Source organism: Eschrichtius robustus, chromosome 1 (assembly GCF_028021215.1).
Source record: "Eschrichtius robustus isolate mEscRob2 chromosome 1, mEscRob2.pri, whole genome shotgun sequence".
Classification (NCBI taxonomy): domain Eukaryota; kingdom Metazoa; phylum Chordata; class Mammalia; order Artiodactyla; family Eschrichtiidae; genus Eschrichtius; species Eschrichtius robustus.
Genome location: NC_090824.1, coordinates 34,687,609 through 34,706,556, shown reverse-complemented (window position 1 = coordinate 34,706,556; position 18,948 = coordinate 34,687,609). Strand labels below are relative to the sequence as shown.

General features: G+C 35.5%; 1 protein-coding gene across 5 annotated transcripts in view; it reads left to right on the top strand.

Moving 5' to 3' along the window:
* PALS1 (protein associated with LIN7 1, MAGUK p55 family member) overlaps positions 1–18,948 on the top strand; it is a 103,383-nt gene that overhangs the window by 8,292 nt on the left and 76,143 nt on the right. Inside the window, exon 1 of one of the 5 annotated variants that reach the window (XM_068543898.1) lies at positions 10,741–10,756. The exons of the other annotated variants lie outside the window; for them this stretch is intronic. The gene's annotated coding sequence lies outside the window, so the exon portion shown is untranslated. Of the gene's footprint in view, positions 1–10,740; positions 10,757–18,948 lie in introns of those variants that run through there. 5 annotated transcript variants of the gene reach the window in all.

Genomic DNA, 18,948 nt, shown 5'->3' with positions numbered 1-18,948 from the left:
TAGCCGTTAGCCACATATGACTATTTATTTATTTATTTATCTTTGAATTTCATTTATTTTTTTATACAGCAGGTTCTTATTAGTTATCTATTTTCTACATATTAGTGTATATATGTCAATCCCAATCATGACTATCTAAATTTAAATTAACTAAAATTAAAAATTCAGCTCTTCAGTTACACTAGCCACATTTCAAGTGCTTCATAACCATATATGGCCAGTGGCTATGTTATTATTGCACAATGCAGATATAGAATATTTCCATTATTGCAGAAAGTTCTATTGGACATCACTGTTCAAAGTATATAATTAGGAATGAAATTGCTGGATGATAGCATAGGGGAATGGTCAACTTACTAGATAATGCCATACTCTTTTAGCGTAAACTGTTGAGTTTCTTCAAATTGCCTCACATTGAAAACTGTAAATTCTACTTTATAAATACTGGACATGTAAACTTAACTGTCTATTAATCTTTTGTGAATCTTATGGTCGTTTGGCCCTGTCCCCCAAAACACACACACTGTTGTGCATATCAGGGAATTCATGGAAATTAGATCATGAACCCCAGAGTTAAACCTCTGACCCAAGTGATTTGTCTGAGAACTATACAAATAAGCTGCAGGTGTTTTTCAAAATAATGATTCACTTAAGAGTAATCAGTAGATACCTAAGAGTTTATGAAAGGAAATTTGATGGTTCTTTGTATGCATCTTAAAGGGATAGTGTTCCTTTTATGTCTTATCCTTTTATACTTTTATACTTAATTTTATACTTAAATTTTATAGTGAGAGTAGTAGTGCATTTGGCTAAATTACAGTACTTTTTCCTTTCCCCTAACTCCTACCCAGAACTGTATCCCTTGCCCCATCTCTTAATGTGTTGTGCAGTATGCTATATCCTTTGTATATAGTTTTTTTTTCTTAAATAAATTTATTTTATTTATTTATTTTTGGCTGCATTGGGTCTTCATTGCTGCACGAGGACTTTCTCTAGTTGCGGTGAGCAGGGGCTACTCTTCGTTGCGGTGCGTGGGCTTCTCATGGCGGTGGCTTCTCTTGTTGTGGAGCAAGGGCTCTAGGCACGCGGGCTTCAGTAGTTGTGGTGCACGGGCTTAGTTGCTCCGCGGCATGTGGGATCTTCCTGGACCAGGGCTCGAATCCGTGTCCCCTGCATTGGCAGGTGGATTCTTAACCACTGTACCACCGGGGAAGTCCTGTATATAGTTTTAAACATTAACAACTTTGTGACTGAACAGAGACGCAGAGAGATTATTTTATCCAGAGTCTTATTGTAACTGATAGCAGGTATTTGAATTCAGTTTGACTCCAAAGCCCTTGGATTTTTCTGCTTTGTATTTTAGCCTGCCTTAAGACTTACCTTGTTTAACACTGTCTTTTTGGTAAGATTAAAATCTTTTTTTAGGAAAACCATCTTTAATTTAGTGTTTAAATTGTACTTGAATTAAAGTGAAGAACTTTGAACCTGTGAATTGTAAGCTCCTTAAGGGTAGGGGCTGTGCCTTTTTATTTTAGTATCTAACTGCTTAATATGACACAAGGTAGGTGCAGGTTATCAATTTGCACTTTTTAATCATTTACTTGTTAAACCTTAGCCTTACTTGTGAGTTTCATCCCAGAGACTGTTCTAATCTAGTTACCTCCTGTAACCTGAGAGAATTTGAGATTCAAAACAATTCCATTTATCCTCTGTTGGCTGTAAGTGTGTTTAATGATAGGTGGAGGGTTCTTGATTCACTTTATTTACAAAGATATAAGCATGAACAGATGAATTTGCTCATGGCTTTGACTTGCTTTTTTGTGGGCTCTTACTGATAGACATTATAGTTACAAACCTTGTGCCGATTAAGTACTCAGACTATTGCTGAAATGCCTTCTTGACTTGTGTGTGACTCTGGGCAGTTTTACCTGTGAAAATCTGATTAGTTATCTGCAGAATAAGGAATGTTGTACTTGTGGGGGGTTGTACTTGTGCCTGATTCAGAAGGCTGTAGGGGAGGAAAAAACTTTTTCTCTTTCCTCCTAGGTTCATTGTCCGGTGCCCTGTAAATTAAACTGACAAAAGACAGATTAACAGGAGAAATGGTTTATTACTTATACATATGGAGACCTTCAGAGAAAAGAATTGAAGACCAAAGAAGCAGAGAGACTGAATGATAAATTGTGGAATCGAGACAAGACGAAGGAAAAGAGGCTTTTAAGGGCTGTAAATTGTGGGAAGGTAATTATGTGGGGGGAACTAACAGAATATAAAGGTTATTTTAGTAAGGTTTGTTATGCAGATTTAAGTTGGTGTCATCTGCTTTGATAAGAGTCAACTCCCAGTCCTCTTTATGGTACCTTTACAAACGGAAATTCATGCTAGCTTTAAAAAGGGAAATTTATGCTGTGCTTTTTAAGCCTGATACGGGAGGACAGTTTTTTTTTCCTGTGTCTGTTTCTTAATTGCCTTTAGCTCAAAATAATCCTTATGCCAAAGTGTCACATTTTGGGGTGGAATATTCTGCTCCCCTTTAGAGTCTTTATTTTGAGGATTAATTGAGATGATGTATCAAGAATGATTAGTGAGAGGGCAGACAGCAGAAGCAAGAAGAGCTACAATCCTGCAGCCTGTGGAACAAAAACCACATTCACAGAGAGATAGAAAAGATGAAAAGCAGAAGGCTATGTACCAGATGAAGGAACAAGATAAAACCCCAGAAAAACAACTAAATGAAGTGGAGATAGGCAACCTTCCAGAAAAAGAATTCAGAATAATGATAGTGAAGATGATCCAGGACCTCGGAAAAAGAATGGAGGCAAAGATCGAGAAGATGCATGAAATGTTTAGCAAAGACCTAGAAGAATTAAAGAACAAACACCTAGAAGAATTAAAGAACAGACAAACAGAGATGAACAATACAATAACTGAAATGAAAACTACACTAGAAGGAATCAATAGCAGAATAACTGAGGCAGAAGAACGGATAAGTGACCTGGAAGACAGAATGGTGGAATTCACTGCTGCAGAACAGAATAAAGAAAAAAGAATGAAAAGAAATGAAGACAGCCTAAGAGACCTCTGGGACAACATTAAACGTAACAACATTTGCATTATAGGGCTCCCAGAAGGAGAAGAGAGAGAGAAAGGACCCAAGAAAATATGTGAAGAGATTATAGTCGAAAACTTCCCTAACATGGGAAAGGAAATAGCCACCCAAGTCCAGGAAGCGCAGAGAGTCCCAGGCAGGATAAACCCAAGGAGAAACATGCCAAGACACATAGTAATCAAATTGACAAAAATTAAAGACAAAGAAAAATTATTGACAGCAACAAGGGCAAAATGAAAAATAACATACAAGGGAACTCCCATAAGGTTAACAGCTGATTTCTCACCAGAAACTCTACAAGCCAGAAGAGAGTGGCACGATATATTTAAAGTGATGAAAGGGAAGAACCTACAACCAAGATTACTCTACCCGGCAAGGATCTCATTCAGATTTGATGGAGAAATCAAAAGCTTTACAGACAAGCAAAAGCTAAGAGAATTCAGCACCACCAAACCAGCTCTACAACAAATGCTAAAGGAACTTCTCTAAGCAGGAAACACAAGAGAAGAAAAAGACCCACAAAAACAAACCCATAACAATTAAGAAAATGGTAATAGGAACATACATATCAATAATTACCTTAAACATGAATGGATTAAATGCTCCAACCAAAAGACACAGGCTCGCTGAATGGATACCAAAACAAGACCCATCTATATGCTGTCTACAAGAGACCCACTTCAGACCTACGGACACATATAGACTGAAAGTGAGGGGATGGAAAAAGATATTCCATGCAAATGGAAACCAAAAGAAAGCTGGAGTAGCAATACTCGTATCAGATAAAATAGACTTTAAAATAAAGAATGTTACAAGAGACAAGGAAGGACACTACATAATGATCAAGGGATCAATCCAAGAAGAAAATATAACAATTATAAATATATGTGCACCCAACATAGGAGCACCTCAATACATAAGGCAACTGCTAACAGCTATAAAAGAGGAAATCGATAGTAACACAATAGTAGTGGGGGAGTTTAACACCTCACTTACACCAATGGACAGATCATCGAAACAGAAAATTAATAAGGAAACACAAGCTTTAAATGACACAATAGACCAGATAGATTTCATTGATATTTATAGGACATTCCATCCAAACACAGCAGATTACACTTTCTTCTCAAGTGCTTATGGAACATTTTCCAGGGTAGATCATATCTTGGGTCACAAATCAAGCCTTGGTAAATTTAAGAAAATTGAAATCGTATCAAGTATCTTTTCCGACCACAACACTATGAGACTAGATATCAATTACAGAAAAAAATCTGTAAAAAGAAAAAAAATACAAACACGTGGAGGCTAAACAATACGTTGCTAAATAACCAAGAGAACACTGAAGAAATCAAAGAGGATATCAAGAAATACCTAGAGACAAATGACAATGAAAACACAACGATCCAAAACCTATGGGATGCAGCAAAAGTAGTACTAAGAGGGAAGTTTATAGCAATACAAGCCTACCTCAAGTTAACAAGAAAAATGTCAAATAAACAATCTAACCTTACACCTAAAGGAACTAGAGAAAGAAGAACAAACAAAACCCAAAGTTAGTAGAAGGAAAGAAATCATAAAGATCAGAGCATAAGTAAATGAAATAGAAACTAATCAATAGCAAAGATCAGTAAAACTAAAAGCTGGTTCTTTGAGAAGATAAACAAAATTCATAAATATTTAGCCAGACTCATCAAGAAAAAGAGGGAGAGAACTCAAATCAGTAAAATTAGAAATGAAAAAGGAGACGTTACAACACACACCACAGTAATACAAAGCATCCTAGGAGACTACTGCAAGCAACTCTATGCCAATAAAATGGACAATCTGGAAAAAATGGACAGATTCTTAGAAAAGTGTAAACTTCCAAGACTGAACCAGGAAGAAATAGAAAATATGAACAGACCAATCACAAGTAATGAAATTGAAACTGTGATTAAAAACCTTCCAACAAACAAAAGTCCAGGACCAGATGGCTTCACAGGTGAATTCTATCAAACATTTAGAGAAGAGCTAACACCCATCCTTCTCAAACTCTTCCAAAAAATTGCAGAGGAAGGAACACTCCCAAACTCATTCTATGAGGCCACCATCACCCTGATACCAAAACCAGACAAAGATACTACAAAAAAACAAAATTACAGACCAATATCACTGATGAATACAGATGCAGAAATCCTTAACAAAATACTAGCAAACAGAATCCAACAACACATTAAAAGGATCATACACCATGATCAAGTGGGATTTATCCCAGGGATGCAAGGATTCTTCAGTATATGCAAATCAATCAATGTGATAACGCTGTATTAAATTGAAGAAAAAAATCTGTATGATCATCTCAATGGATGCAGAAAAAGCTTTTGACAAAATTCAACACCCATTTATGATACAGACTCTCCAGAAAGTTGGCATAGAGGGATCCTACCTCAACTTAATAAAGGCCATATACAACAAACCCACAGCAAACATCATTCTCAATGGTGAAAAACTGAAAGCATTTCCTCTAAGATCAGGAACAAGACAAGGATGTCTACTCTCGCCACTATTATTCAACGTAGTTTTGGAAGTCCTAGCCACGGCCATCAGAGAAGAAAAAGAAAAGGAATACAAATCGGAAAAGAAGAAGTAAAACTGTCACTGTTTGCAGATGACATGATACTATACATAGAGAATCCTAAAGATGCCGCCAGAAAACTACTAGAGCTAATCAATGAATTTGGTAAAGTTGCAGGATACAAAATTAATGTGCAGAAATCTCTTGCATTCCTATACACGAATGATGAAAAATCTGAAAGAGAAATTAAGGAAACACTCCCATTTACCACTGCAACAGAAAGAATAAAATACCTAGGAATAAACCTACCTAGGAAGACAAAAGACCTGTATGCAGAAAACTATAAGACACTGATGAAAGAAATTAAAGATGATACAAACAGATGGAGAGATAAACCATGTTCTTGGATTGGAAGAATCAATTTTGTGAAAATGACTATACTACCCAAAGCAATCTACAGATTCAATGCAATCCCTATCAAATTACCAATGGCATTTTTTTACAGAACTAGAGCAAAAAATCTTAAAATTTGTATGGATACACAAAAGACCCCGAATAGCCAAATCAGTCTTGAGGGAAGAAAATGGAACTGGACGAATCAGGGTCCTGGACTTCAGACTATACTACAAAGCTACAGTAATCAAGACAGTATGGTACTGGCACAAAAACAAATATAGATCACTGGAACAGAATAGAAAGCCCAGAGACAAACCCATGCACCTATGGTCAACTAATCTATGATAAAGGAGGCAAGGATGTTCAGTGGAGAAAAGACAGTCTCTTCAGTAAGTGGTGCTGGGAAAACTGGACAGCTACATGTAAAAGAATGGAGTTAGAACACTCCCTAACAGCATACACAAAAATAAACTCAAAATGGATTAGAAATCTTAATGTAAGAGTGGACCCTATAAAACTCTTAGAGGAAAACATAGGAAGAACACTGTGACGTAAATCACAGCAAGATCTTTTTTGATCCACTTCCTAGAGTGATGGAAATAAAAACAAAAATAAACAAATGGGACCTTATGAAACTTAAAAGCTTTTGCACAGCAAAGGAAACCATAAACAAAACAAAAAGACAACCCTCAGAATAGGAGAAAATATTTGCAAACGAATCAACAGACAAAGGATTAATCTCCAAAATATATAAACAGCTCATGCAGCTCAATATTAAAGAAACAAACAACCCAATCCAAAAATGGGCAGAAGACCTAAATAGACATTTCTCCAAAGAAAACATACAGATGGCCAAGAAGCACATGAAAAACTGCTCAACATCACTAATTATTAGAGAAATGCAAATCAAAACTACAATGAGGTATCACCTCACACCAGTTAGAATGGGCATCATCAGAAAATCTACTAACAACAAATGCTGGAGAGGGTGTGGAGAAAAGGGAACCCTCTTGCAGTGTTGGTGGGAATGTGAATTGATACATCCACTATGGAGAACAGTATGGAGGTTCCTTAAAAAACTAAAAATAGAATTACCATATGACCCAGCAATCCCACTACTGGGCATATACCCAGAGAAAACCATAATTCAAGAAGACACATGCACCCCAGTGTTCATTGCAGCACTATTTAATAGCCAGGTCATGGAAGCAACCTAAATGCCCATCGACAGATGAATGGATAAAGAAGATGTGGTACATATATACAATGCAATATTACTCAGCCATAAAAATGAACAAAATTGGGTCATTTGTAGAGATGTGGATGGATCTAGAGACTGTCATACAGAGTGAAGTAAGTCAGAAAGAGAAAAACAAATATCGTATATTAACACATATATATGGAACCTAGAAAAATGGTACAGATGAACTGGTTTGCAGGGCAGAAATAGAGACAGAGATGTAGAGAACAAATGTATGGACACCAAGGGGGGAAAGTGGCGTGGAAGCGTGGTGGTGGTGTGATGAATTGGGAGATTGGGATTGACATATATACACTAATATGTATAAGATGGGTAACTAATAAGAACCTGCTATATAAAAAAATAAATAAAAGTTAAGAAAAAGAATGATTAGCATACTACTTGGTGTATATTAAGCACTTCATAAATGCTTATCCATAGATAAGAGATAGGAAGAATACAAAACTGGTTTATGATGTTTACATGGAATAACAATGAACTGCATTATGTTTTAATAAATATATTTTGAATAGATTGTATGATTATCAATAATTTGATTAAGCAGTTTTATAGGAATTGTGTGAATTGGTTGTCATAGACTGAGTCAGTGATGAATAATTATAATTGTGTCTTGAGGTAGAGCTTTTTTCATCTCTGAAATAATAGTGAAAGTCAATGGGGGAAAACAATTTGTTGCTTTATTTATAAACAGCTTATGTATGTAGTGAGATCAAGTTCTACTCAGCTTTATCAGTTTCTCTTATTGACTCTCAAGCATTACTCTAGGGTAATTTTTACTAGGTCATTTTTACTACACATGTTTAAAATAGGCTTAAAAAGTAAAAGTTTGTAGAGTTTGAGTTTCATTAGGGAGATTTAAAATTTTATGTTTAGAAAGCATTTGTTTAATTTTACTCATGTCAGTGTGCTTGCATTAGTGTTTTGTTTACTTTTTTTCTTTTTGTGTAATGGAAGCCTTTCATATTTGTCTTGGGTCTTATATTCTTTCCCATTTATACAAGTTTTCTTAGAATGCTCTTCCTCTACAGGTAATTCCTGTAGCATTTTTGCAGTTGTAGTATAGCACTTATCAAATACCATTGCAGTTCTATAGGGGTTTTGTTTGTTTGCTTGTATACTTACCTGTTTTCCATACTAGAATTTAAGTTCCTTAAGGATAAAGACTGCCTTAGCGGTCTTTTTTTGCCAATGACTATCCCATGTTTTTGTACCAAATGGGTACTTACATTGTTGCACGAATGTGTAGTTTAGTAACCCTTCATAACTATAGTATTTCTGTACAGTAATCTTTAAGATTGACCTTTTGTTCTTATTTCTTGTTGCATAATATCCCCTTTATGTTTTCCTGCCTTCTAAGACTGTCTGGTCAAAATCAGATCATTACTCATACCCAGACATCAGTCAACAATTCTATAGTACTGAAAGCTCAGTGGATTCTAAACTTGGTGACATTTTTTTCCTCATCAGTCTTCTTCATTCTCAAATTCTCCTTTCCTGTTTTGATGATACAACTCTACTTCTGGTTCTGAAAATATTCTCTGTTGATTATTAATTTTGCTTAATGTTCTTGTTCTAATAATTCTGAAATGGTATTTCTTCAATGACAAGGCAAATTCTTTTTTTTTTTTTTTAATGGCCAGGTGTTGAATTGTATACCAATAAGCCGTCTAGGTAGAGGTTATCATCTACTAATTTGCTGATGTTATGGAGTATATTTTTTGTTCTCTAGTAAGCTATATACATCACTTGAGGTCAAAATTTAGTATCTCTTACAATGTATTTTTAGAGACCTGCAACTTGTGACACATGTGTTTCAGGGAAAGTAATTGACTAAAGGATTGACATCTAAGATTAAAGGGGAAGGAGAAAATCTATATAAAATAGGCATAGAAATAGGCATCTAGAAGGCAAAACAATAGCCATGTGTTTGGTAATTAGGATTCTTTGAGTTTGTGATTATGCATTATTAATATGATGAAAGGTAAACTTGACTTACTATATTGTAAAGTATTAGTGGTCCCTTTTGGAATTTTTCTTAAAACTAATGTTCTTATTCCATTGGTAAGCTGGTTTCCTCTCATTTTTAAATTAAAGATGTAATGTATGCATTTTTGTGTGGCAGAGGAAATCCTGACTTCCAAAGGGTCATGATCCTAAGGACTGCTTAAGTGCCTTATTTAGAAATTCTTATTTATTGTTGCATTGTTTATAAAATTGTTTAGGGCCTTGGGGATAATATTTTGATTCCTTTTCTTTGCCTGATGGTTCTAGAACTCTTGAAAGGACTTTGTTGCTTCTGCTAATTTTTATGTACTTTAAGAAGGTAGTTGTAATTTTAAAAGTTTCTACTTTTTTTTTCTTTCAAAAAAGTATTATCTGTGTGTTTTTTCTCCCAAATTATGAAAGTAACACTTTTTTTGTCAATATTTTGTAAGATATCCAAATTGTACAGAAGACAGACCTGAGAGGTCTGTTATCCTTACTTTTCAGAGATAGTAAGTGAAAACAGTATTGCATATATTCTTCCAGATTTTTTGTTAATAACTTTATAAACGTATTTTTATGTCATTTATAAAAATGGGATGATATATAAGCACCATTTGGAAACCTAATTTATTCACTTGCCTTTGTTCCATGTTAGTTGATATAGGGCTTCATGCTCTAGTAACCACATTAAAAAATTTTGAAAGAAACGGGTGACATTCCTTTTCTTTTCTTTTTTTTTTTAAAGCTGCGCTGCGTGGCTTGCAGGATTTCAGTTTCCTGACCAGGGATTGAGCCCAGGCCATAGCAGTGAAAGCCTGAAACCCTAACCATTAGACCACCAGGGGACTCCCTTAATAGTATATTCTATTTAACACAATGTCTAAAAAAATTACCATCTCTACATGTATTAAATACAAAAAATAATGAGATGTTTTACATTCTTTTCCCCACACTGAGTCTTCAAAATCTAGTGTGTATTTTATACTGATGGCACATCTCAATTAGAATGATAAACTTTCATTGGAAATACTTGATCTGTATTTAGAGTTTTTAAAATTTACAGTTGAAAAAGTAGAGTAACATACCCCAATTTTTCCAAACATACTTTATAGGATAAATTTCTAGAAAAGGAATTGATAGTGAAGGTTTATTTAAAATTTTTGGCATATAGTTGCAAAATTGTCCTGTATAACATTGTACTGATTTATGTAAGAGTCAACAGTACATAATGTCTGTTTTCCTATATTGTTTCCAACACTGGACATGATTGGTCACTCACACAGACACACAAAAACCGTATACCAAAGTGAATATTTTTACATATTTATGCTACTTTTTTTTTCTTCCTACCTTAATTGGAAGAAAAGGGCCATTCTCACTATAAATGTTTCCTTGCAGAGAACAACAAAAAGGCAGAGCCAGAAGTCATGAGCAGCTGTGAGGAATTAAGGTAGGGGGCAAGGATGCAAAAGAATAACTCAAAGAGGATGTGATCTGCTCTAGTACCAAGTAAATCATGGTCTTAACAAATTTACCTCGTGTACCCTTTCTGAGGAAACTATTGAAGGTCTCTCAAAAAGAAGGGTGTCGATAAAGAGGAAAGAGGTGAGGAGAATTTATCAGGGTAAGGATGAACAAATGAAGATGACTTAGAGAATAAATTCAGACTGGAGCGTGTTTTTGTCAGATTCCATGCAGAAAACAGATGGCAAAATCAGCCTGAGTAATGGAAGACAGTTTAATCAATGGACCGTTCACAAAGGTGTGGGTTGGGTTAAGGGAGCTAACAAGGATGGTGAAGCACCCAGGGTTAGCAATAGCAAGCAGCCAGCTAAGCCTGGGCCTAAAAGGGCAAAGGTGGAAGTAGTTATTGGCATTTACAAGAGCTCCTGCTGTAGGAGAGGGGCCACTGGATGAGAACTGTGGCCTTAGAAGAACATACTGCCTACCAAACTACAGGAGGAAGTGAGGGGGCTGAAGAACCCAACCACTCTCTCCTCCTTTCCAATGGGTACTTCTCCCTGGCTGAACCCATGGGAAGCCAGAGGACAAGAGAACATGGGTAATACAGTCTGTAGAGGTCAGCCTTTTTGGATGTGGAGCTGATGGAGAAGGATGGTGAGTGGATCTGGGCAGAAAGAAAATAGCCAGTTTAGAACTGGAGAATGGAGGGCTCCAGAAAGGATGTCTAAAAAAAAAAGAAAGAAAAAAAGGAAAGAAACCAATAGGGTACCTGATTTGCTTGAGTATGTACATTAAAAAGTAAATTGAATCATCTACCAGAGAGTATGGGGATATATTAGTGACTTAACTAAAAAGTGAAATATAACTTATGGGCAGAGGGAAATGTATAAATAAATGCTACAGCAGAGGCATAGATTAAGTACCCTAGAAGGGTAGGGTTGGTTGTGGATGGGAACGGGCAGAATTAAGGAAGATTTCATAAGACATTTAATGGAAGAGGAAAATTTTAACAGATAAAGAATTGAACATAAAGGACTTTTTCCCCAGGTATGAGGAAGAATAAGTCAAAGTTGCGGAGGAAAGAAATTACAGGGCTTGTACTGGAAATGGCAAGTAGAGCTGACCCTTGAACAACTCGGGGCTTAGGGGCAACCCCTCTGCCCAGTCAAAAATCTGAGTACAATTTATAGTCTGCCCTCCATATCTGTGGCTTCAACCAACCTCAGATCGTGTTATACTGTAGCATTTACTACTGAAAAAAATCTGCATATAAGTGGATCTGTGCAATTCAAAGCCGTGTTGTTCAAGGGTCACCTTTAGTTTGATATGGAAAATAGAGGAGGGAGAAATAAAGTGGGAAAAGTATTCTGGACAAAGTCAAGGGGAGCCATATTCCAGGCTAAGAAATTTGAAATGTGTCTACAGAGTAGTTGTTAAGTGCCAGAGTCAAGCAGACTTCAGTTTGATGCCCAGCTATGCCATTTAGCTTTTGACAATGGACAAGTTACTTATCTTTGCTAAATTACAAAATTGAGCAAGGAGATGGTTGTGAGGGTTAAATGCGATATTTCATACAAGGTGCTTAGCTCAGTGAATGAATGGTAACTAGTAAACCCTTGGTAAACAGTAGCTTAAGATAGGGGAAAGGCAACAGGAACTTTTGAAAAGGGATACTGTCATGATTGTACGTGTGCTTCAGGAAAGTTAATCTGGCAGTACTCTGTAAAATGTAAAATGATTGTCAGCTAGAGACATTGAGTTGGGGGTGACTATCAAGAAATTCATAGAAAAACCCATGAAAGAAAGAATGTGTATATGATTTAAGGTAGTAGTATGAGAAGAGAGAAGCTGAAGGAGGTATATGTGAGATATTATGGAAGGAGAATTGATGGGAGTTGGTATAATTAGTTATTAACATATTTAGGTGTATTAAGGTTATAATATTCAGTACTTAAATTTGACCCCAAGGGGATAGCTAATTTATCTAACAGGATCTGGTCTATTGTATTTTTATGGTATTCATTTTTCAAGCTATACATTAATATTTTATTATCAAAACAGTTGTCAAGACAGGACATTTGGCTCACTGTGGCAGGACATACTGAAATTGGAACAATCCAGAGTAGAGAATAACATTTTTAAAATGTTACTGAGAAGTTGGGATGTTGGTAGCTTAGTTTCACTTTTCAAATAGGTTGGAAAATTCACTTGCATTTTCTACTATTTCTCCACTTGCCTACTTCTGCTGCTTGACTGAGTATTTAGAAACTGAGCAATAGATGTTATGCTGCCGCAATCTGGCACTATAGTAACTTTGTAGTCTCTTAACACATGTAACGGTGAAATTAATTACCAGATTAAACTTCATTTTATGAAGCACTCAGTTGAGAAAAGATGAATTTTCTATAATCATATTCTAAAGGCGAAAGAATGATGTAATTATGTGATTTTTGAAAGGAAGCCTATAGTCAGTATGGTATTGTCTTACAGAAATATAGCTAATTTAGCACTATGGATCCACATAAAGTTTCACTCATCTGGATTTTAGTTCCTATTCTAGTACTTCTAGCTCTGACTTAACATGTAGTCCTTGCATATCTTCTGGAAAATGGGGATATCTGACCTGCTTACCTTTCAGGGCACCTGTGGAGATCAAATGAGATAATGTGCTTGGATTACTGTGGAAACTGAAAAGCTTTACAAATGCAAGATGTGAATATGAAATCACTTACAAATTTTCATTTCTAGCCTTTGGTTCTCTGTCTAACAGTTAACAGCCTGATAGAATTCCCACTTGAAATGCAATACTTCTAAAACGGAATTTATCGTCTTTCTAATCCTCCCCCTCCTTGCTCTCTCCCTTCCAGGGAGAGAAACTTTATTCTCTGAATTTTCCTATTTTAAGGTCCCATAATTTCTGCCAGGTTCAATTGTCATGCTCAGTATTTTAGAATTGTATTTGGTTCCTGGTCTCCGAAGCCTGTCAAATCATCCTTTGTTATCAGCATTGTTTGAAATTATCCCTTTTCCTTTCTTCTCCTATTTCCTTTATCCTCCCATGCATAAGTATTAAAATATTGTCTCTATTGGCTTCTCTACTTACATTTTCCCTAGTCAACTCTGGTTACAGTGTAGAGAAGATTTAACTTTCTAAAAAACCTTTTTTTGATTCTTTTAAAACTCAGAAACCCATAGTCTCCCATTGCTTGCAGGAGAAAATTCAAACAATTTAGCTTGCATTTAGAGTCAGTTCTGGCTTTATCTTCTATCTCTTACACTGGCTCTGTTCCTTATCAGAGACTGTTCTTGCTCTCCAACTAGGCCATATATATCCTTGATTGGTAGCAATATTACTGAAAAGCCATATTGCAAGTAATTTTATCCCACAAGTTTAAAAATCCGTTTCTAGTCAGTTTGAAAATGTTGTAAATTACCTTTTGTCTTAGTGCCTTTTTCAGAAGCTTTACTTAACCTTTTGGATACATTTAATCTTTCATTACCAAGTTGTTGAAGGTGATAATGGGGCGGTTCAAGTAACCAACCATTTGATATCTTTGATACTGTTTGGCTTTTAACCAATTCCTACTATGAGTGTGTGGTCTTGAATATCTCCAAAGACCACCATATCTTCAATTTTGTGTTTGATATAAGCAAATGGAGAATTTTCCCACTGAATTGAAAAAAAAAAAACACAATACTTTTCACTGCAGAATATTACATAATATATAGGGAGCTTATTATCTGGTTAACAAAATGATTTCTTGTTCCTCCAACAGTTTTTTTAAAAATTTATTTATTTTATTTATATTTATTTTTGGCTGCGTTGGGTCTTCATTGCTGCGCACGGGCTCTCTCTAGTTGCGGGGAGTGGGAGCTACTATTCGTTGCAGTGCACGGGCTTCTCGTTGCTGTGGCTTCTCTTGTTGCGGAGCACGGGCTCTAGGTGCGCGGGCTTCAGTAGTTGTGGCGCACTGGCTTAGTTGCTCCGCGGCATGTGGGATCTTCCCAGACCAGGGATCGAACCTGTGTCCCCTGCATTGGCAGGCGGATTCTTAGCCACTGCGCCACCAGGGAAGTCCTCTCCAACAGTTCTTAATATTGCAAGGTACTACTGTAACAGGATACTATACAGATTTGTAAAGGAAAATGGTGCATGATTGTTCATTATGTAGTCCCATCGGTCCCTGGGAATAATTATGGCCAAAGCTAAGTTTTAGGCATAAAAAAGCAAGAGGGGGCTATTAGGTATTTGGATCTGCAAGTATGTTTTTCATAGAAGTTCATTGGTTAAAAGAGAGACTCTCTATGGACAAAGTGAAGGAAGGTTCAAAACGCTAAACTGAGAATAATCAATAGAAGTTTTCTTTCTTTCCTCTTCGTATTGGATAAGACTAGATAAAAGTAATAGCAGGAGTGAAGAGCTTCTATTCTGAAGTCATACAGACTTGGTATGAGTCTTGGCTCTGTCATTTAGATTTATGACCTTGGGAAGCAACTTAACCTCTTCATACTAGTTTTCCACATCTGTAAACTTGAGGATAACTTTGAGGAGTTGGAAGGATTGAATGTGAATAATATATGTGAAATTTTTGGCACCCTGCCTGGCAAGAAGTGCTACTGCTTTTACTTCCATTAATACTAACCGCTATCACCATCACTGCTACTCAAAACCATTTAAATAATCGTTCTACTTTTGTCCTCTGTAAAATACCACATAAGGATGTTGTAAGGATTATATGATACAAAGGACTTGAAACCGTATACATAAAAGTGCACGTTACAGCTGTTGAATATTTATGTTGAGGTGCTCTTTGGGCAAAATACTTTGCTTCTTTAAATCTGTCTTCCCTTTTGTCATTGGGGATAACAGTAGTACTTAAACTTGTAGAACTGTTTGAGGATTAACTGTATAAAGTTTGGTAACCCAATGTTCAGGACACAGAGAGAATCAGTAAATAATACTAGCTTGACCATTAAATGTTTTGTCTAAACACTTTTTTAGTCTTGTTTGCGCCACTCTTAATGTAAATATCATTTTATATGCATGTTTAGTCTCTGGCCAGATGGTAATCATTTGATGCCGGTGTGGGGTCGGGGGGAGTGTATCATATGCTGGAATATGTTATTGAAATTGTATTTGCTTTCCCACTCAGGTTCTGGTATGCAATACAGGGCAATTTATTTGGCAATAGTTTTTATTCCATTTACTCTGTTGCTATTCTGTTGGCGATCGTTACCTTGTTGAATTTCTAGATTTATTGAGCTCTGCCACTTTGTCAAGTGACTTAAATTTTTCTGGACCTTACTTTATGATTTGTAAAGTAAGAGTAATTCATGAGATTAAAGGTTTTATTATTTAAACATTTAAGTTAGCAGAACTTTTATTCCGTGAACCTTAAAAAGAATGACAAAAATGAGCTTCTGCTCTTTCATCCACTGCCAAGATGACTCTTGAAATAAATCCTTTCTTGAACATTTTGAAAAACACTAGATGATATTTAAGCATCTCTCAGCCTCAGTTTATTTGGAAACCAACAGTACTGTACTTGAAAAAGAGTTGAAACACAATCAGTGAAAATCTAACAATCAGTGAAAATAATCTAAGTGGTTATTAGCAAGGGAGTTTGACTGTTTAAAGTTTTGTCTTGGAAGTGTGAGAAGCTTATTGAAAATTACTGAATGAGTGAATGCCTCAATTTTGGGTTAGTGATTGCTTGGTTTAACTCAGGGTCTCTCAACTTTGGCATTACTGACATATTTTGGACTGGATAATTCTTTGGTGGTGGGGACACTATCCTGTGCATGTTTAGCAACATTTCTGGCCTCTGCTAAGTAGATGCCAGTAGCACCCCTCAACCCAGTCCTGACAATAAGAAATATGTCTAGACATTGTCAAAATTCTCCTGGTGGGGACAGGTGGAAGGCAAAATCACCCTTGATGGAGAGCCACTGTAATTCAAAAATGTTTTAAAAAGAGTCAAGGTGATATTTATAAATAAATGTTTGATAAACTTTAGTAAATGAATATTTTAGGATATAGATGTTTAACAAATGATAAATGCAGCATTATTTTTCCAGCCATTTTTTCCGTGTTGTCTTATTTTTATTTTTGTCTCAAGGCAATCGTATAGCCTAAAATTACAGGGTGAGAATAGGAACTTGAAAATTAAATCTTTCTGTTGCAGATATGTTTTATATACAACTTTTGCCAGTTATGTTCAAAGCTGCTAAGTCTCTGAAAGTTTTCCTCTGAGAAAGATGTGTCTTCTAAGCTATTGACATTGCCTTATTGATATCCAGTTACATTGAGCAGGAATCATACCATTCTTTTTTTTTTGTCTGTGAGAGCAGATGACTTACGTGGCTTTACGTTATATGTTACCCCTACTTCCCTTTGAAATATTTACTCATTTGATTTCTACTTTGAGGATTTTTTTCAAATGAAGGAATTTTGCTTCCATTCTATACAAATTTATCTGACATAGTACGTTCTAAATATATCAATAGTTTTAAAGCTGTGAGGATAGCAGTGGCTTCTTTGGAATGCAGTTATCTGGATGATAAACAAAGGTACGTTTATCTGAAACCTAAACCATAAACTAAGTAGAATTTTAGAAATGCCATTATTATAGGACTTGTCAGAATGTTCCATTAAAAAATAAACCCAGGACATTGGCATTTGGTCTTTTTCTTAAGTTAAGGGGCTTGGTTTGTCAGTTGTATAAATCTGTTTTGCAGCTTAAAAAAATTTACATTGTTACCTATTGAATTCAGTTTACTTCAAATATATTATTTTTTATTTTAAAAATATAATGTTTAGTTCGCCATAAGGAATAATTGAAAAAACTACTTTTTCAATTAAATCTTTGGTGAGTTTATATGTTTTTGCTTAAATTGTTGTCACTAGTAATTTCTGAGCTAGTACTTTTCATGACTAGCCCAAATACAGTTGACGCTTGAACAACATGGGTTTGAACTGTGCAGGTCCACATACAGGTGGATTTTTTTCAGTAGTAAATACTATAGTATTACAGGATTCATGGTTGGTTGAATCCATGAATGCAGAACTGCGGATATGCAGGAATCACCTATACGGAGAACTGCCTGTAGGTTATACATTTTCCACTGCACAGAGGGTTGGCGTCCCTATACCCGTGTCGTTCAAGGGTCAACTCTATTTGAGTTTTGACTTGTATTTACTTAGTTTTAGATATAGCTAAATTTCTTCTCTGTGAAGATGATGTGTGGGGCATTCATTGTTGGAAACTAAAGTTTTTGCTTTGAGTTAAACATTTATTGAGTAAATAGGTTTTTTTTGTATGTGATGTCAGTATACGACGTGGTCTTTGTTGAGATATAATTTACATGTAATAAGATGCAATTTTAAATGTGTAATTTAAAATCAGCTCAATAGGTGTAACTTACATTAAAATTCAGTAATTTTAAGTGTTCAATTTGATGAATTTTGAAAACAACTTTATCGAGGTATAATTTACATTCCATAAAATTCACATGTTTTACAGGTACAGTTTGAGTTTCATTAAATTTATATCGTGTAGATATCACTGAAATCTAGTTTCATTACACTTCCATCCTGTAAAAAAATTCCCTTGTCTCCTTTTGTAGCTAGTTTCTGCTCCCATCCCCAGCTCCAGGAAACCACCAAACTGCTTTCTCTAACAGCACTAATTTTGCCTTTCCTAGAAATTTCATACAAATGGAAATCATACAGTATGTACTCCTGTGTCTGGCATTATGTTTTTGAGGCCACCCATGTTGTTGCGTATATCAGTAGTTCGTTTTTTTTTTATTACTGAATAGTATTCCGTTTTTTTATTTATCCATTCACCAGCTGAAGGACGTTTGGATAGTGTCCAATTTTAAGCTATCATTATTAATAATGCTTCTATGAATATTCCATATAAATCTTTGTGTTTTTTTACAAATAAAAATATGTATTTATTTCTCATATGGAATCAGTGGGTTATATCATAAGTGTATGTTTAACTTTTTAAGAAACTGTCAAACTGACTACCATTTCATGTTCTCACCCGTATTAGGGTTTCAGTTTCTCCACATCCTCTCCAAAGCTTAGTATTGTCAGTCTTTTAAATTTTAGCCATTTTACTGTGTTTGTAATGGTATTTCATTGTGGTTTTTTTTGTTTTTTTGGTTTTT